The sequence below is a fragment of the Macrotis lagotis genome, chromosome 8 (assembly GCF_037893015.1).
Source record: "Macrotis lagotis isolate mMagLag1 chromosome 8, bilby.v1.9.chrom.fasta, whole genome shotgun sequence".
In the NCBI taxonomy this organism is placed as follows: Eukaryota; Metazoa; Chordata; class Mammalia; order Peramelemorphia; family Peramelidae; genus Macrotis; species Macrotis lagotis.
The window spans coordinates 93305573-93309497 of NC_133665.1; the positions used below are offsets into that span (position 1 = coordinate 93305573).

At 32.5% G+C, this 3925-nt stretch overlaps 1 pseudogene; it reads left to right on the forward strand.

Moving 5' to 3' along the window:
• The first annotated feature begins 979 nt into the window (after window positions 1–979).
• Window positions 980–2703, forward strand: LOC141496504 (GTP-binding protein 10 pseudogene; annotated as a pseudogene).
• Window positions 2704–3925: the final 1222 nt, after the last annotated feature.

Below are 3925 nucleotides of genomic sequence, written 5' to 3' on the forward strand. Positions count from 1 at the left end.
TGACTATCACTTTATTATATAGTTTAGGTCTGGTATAACCAGGCCACATTCCTTTGAACTTTTTCCATTCATTCCCTTGACATTTTATTGCTATTTTTTCCTAGCTCTGATTATTTGATTGGTATGACACTGAATAAGCAATTTAATTTGGGTAGAATTATCATTTTTATTATATTAGTTTGGTTTAACCATGAGAAATTGATATTTTCCCATTTTTTTACATCTGAATTTATGTGTGAAAAATATTTTGTAATTCTTTTTATATAATTTCTGAGTTTTTCTTAACAGGTAGATTTCCAAGAAGACTTACTTTAAATGCATTTCACATTCATTCTCTTGATCGTGAATTTTATTGGTCAAATATAGAAATGCTAATGATTTATTAGTGTTTATTTTATATTCTGTTACTTTGCTAAAGTTGTTAATTGTATTGTTGTCAATTCTAATTCCTTCAATTGCTTTTCTTTCTCTTATTGCTAAAGCTAAAATTTCTAATATAATATTGATTAGTAGTGGTGATCAATGGCATTCTTGTTTCATCCCTGATCTTTTTTGAAATGTAGCTAATTTATTTCTATTACATATATTGCTTGTTGATGGTTTTAGTTAAAGAATGCTTATTATTTTAAGGAAAACTCCATTTATTCCTATGCACTATGCCCTCCATATTTTCACTATAAATGGATGTATTATTTTATCAAAGGCTTTTTCAGTATCCATTGAGAGAATCATAAAATTTCTGTGAATTTTGTAATTCAGATAGTCAATTATGTTACTTTCCAACTTTTTTTTAGATTTTTGCAAGACAAATGGGGTTAAGTGGCTTGCCCAAGGCCACACAGCTAGGTAATGATTAAGTGTCTGAGATCAGATTTGAACCCAGGTACTCTTGACTCCAGGGCTGGTGCTTCATTCACTGTGCCACCTAGCTGCCTCTTATTTTCCAAATTTTGAACCATCCCTTCATACCTAGTATGAAATGTATCTGATCGGAAGGGGGCTCAGGGCTCGGTGTCGGGCCCCGCGGCCCGGTCCGAGGGGTCCCGCCGCCGCCACGGTGCGCCAGGGCTGCTCCCTGCTGAAGAAGTATGGAAACTTCATCAACAATCTAAGACTCTTTGCAAAAGGAGGAGCCGGTGGAATGGGTTAGCCTCGATTGGGTGGAGAAGGCGGCAGAGGTGGTGATATCTGGGTGGTAGCCAAAAGGAGAATGAGCTTAAAAAAAAATCAAGGATAAATATTCTCAGAAACGGTTTGCGGCAGGAGAAGCAGCAAACAGCCGAATCAGTGCATTAAAGGGAGAGAAAGGCCTGGATTATGAAATAGCTGTTCCTGTGGGCATTACAGTAGTAGATGAGAGAGGCCAAATTATAGGAGAACTCAACAAAGAGGATGATAGAATTTTAATAGCAAAAGGAGGACTTGGGGGGTAATTTGCTTTCAAATTTCTTGCCATCCAAGGGCCAGAAAAGAATAATTCACCTTGATCTAAAGCTTATAGCTGACATAGGCCTTGTTGGATTTCCAAATGCTGGAAGATCCTTATTAAGTAAACTTTCCCATGCAAAACCTGAGATTGCAGATTATGCATTTACAACATTAAGACCTCAGTTGGGAAAGATTATGTTTAAGGATTTCAAACAAATATCTGTAGATGATCTTCCAGGTTTAATATAAGGAGCACATTTGAACAAAGGAATGGGACATAAATTTCTCAAACGTATAGAAAGAACCAAACAGCTTCTTTTTGTTGTTGATATCTCTGGGTTTCAGCTTTCTTCAAAAACTAAATTCAGATCTGCCTTTGAAACTGTAACATTGCTTACAAAAGAGCTGGAGCTATACAAAGAAGACCTTATGATGAAACCTTCACTACTTGCAGTTAATAAAATGGATTTACCAGATGCTAAAGATAAATTCAATGAACTTGTGAAGCAACTATAGAATCCTAAAGATTTTTCACATCTCTTTGAAAAAGATGAAATTCCAGGGAAAACTATGGAGTTCCAGCATATCATCCCATTATCTGTACAAACTGGAGAAGGAATTGAAGAATTAAAGAACTGTCTAAGAATATCTCTAGATGGACAATCCAATCAGGAAAATGAAAAGTTCACTAAAAAACAGTTGCTTAATTTACAGAACTCAAAATAATCATATGTTGAGTCATCATCAAAAATATACAAGAATGGAATTAACTAAATTTCATTAAAATGTCATTCACACTATTAATTAAATTAGATGACCTTGAAGATTACGTCCCACTCAGTATGCGATCCTATGATATGTTTTCATGCTTGCACATGAAAGTATCCTTCCAGATCTTTTGTTCTTTTCACATGTCATCTTAAGAACCTTACCTTTTATAGGGAGTTGGGGAGAAGACAGCAATTTGGAGTGACAAGAAATAAATTAAGCATTTACTTCCCAACGGTATTCAAGAAATGTGGCATGTAATGAAATACATGGTCAGTCAGAAAATGTTCAAGTGTTTTTTACATGACACTGTTAGACACTAGCAATGTCTTTGCAGATTGTGAAAACATTTAAAATATTTATTTATAAAGGGGATTTTTACTATTTTTAATATGTTATTAGGGTTTTCAGAACATTTCTTAACCTAGGGTCCATAAACTTAGTTTTAAAATATTTTATTAACTCTAATTCAATATAATTTGTTTCTTTTGTTATTTTGTATATTTTTAATGCATTAAAAACATTTTATGCAAAAAAAAGAAATGTATCTGATCATAGTGTATTATCTTAGTGATAATTTATAATCTTTTTCTTAAAATTTATTTAAAATTTCTGCATCAATATTCATTAGTTGATTGGTCAATAATTGTCTTTGACTCTTCATAGCTTAAGTATAAGCATCATATCAGCAATATATCTGAAAAAATGTTTGACAGAATTCCTTCATCACCCGTTTTTTTTTAGTAGTTTCTATAGAATTAGATTACATTGTTCCTTAAATGTTTGGTGTAATTCATTTTGTAAATACATCTGGTTCTGGAAATATTTTCCTAGGGAGTTTATCATTGGCTTGTTCAATTTCTTTTAGTTAAATGGGATTATTTCAACAATTTGTTTAGTATTCAAGTTTTCTGAGTAGCTCATGTTTATGTAAATATTCATTTACTCCACTTTTCATTTTGTTGGCATAGAGATGGAAAAAAACAATCTCCAAGTTGAAACTTTAATTACCTTTTATTGATGTTCTGTTCACCCTTTTCATTTTTGATACTGGTGATTTGTTTTTCTTCTTTCTTTGATTTAATTAAAATATCCAAAGTTTTATCTATTTTCTAGATTTTTTTCATAAAACCAAATCTTAGTTGTAATTATTCAATAGTTTTCTTTTTTCTGTCTTTTTCCTTCTTATTTTTATTTTTTAAGTTCCATTTACATTTCATTTTATTTTTTATAAATATTTCATTTATTTTGAGTTTCATAATCAATTTGCCCCATTCTTGCTTCCCTCCCCTCAACCCCCTCCCACAGAAAGCATTCTGTTAGTCTTTACATTAGTTCCATGTTATACATTGATCTAAGTTGAACATGATGACAGAAAAATCATTTACTTAAGGAAGAAAAATAAAGTATGACAAAGTAAAATTACTTCATAATATAATGATTTTTTATTATAATTTGACAGTAATAGTCTTTGTTGTTTGTTCAAAATCCATAATACTTTCTCTGGATATAGATGGTATTCTTCATTGCAGATAGCCCAAAATTGTCCCTGGTTGTTGCACTGAAGGGATGCGCAAGTCCATCAAGGTTGATCATCACCCCTACGTTACTGTTAGGGTGTACAATGTTTTTCTGGTTCTTCTCATCTCGCTCAGCATCAGTTCATTCAGGTTTCCCTGAATTCCCGTCCCTCCTGGTTTCTAATAGAGCTATAGTATTCCATGACATA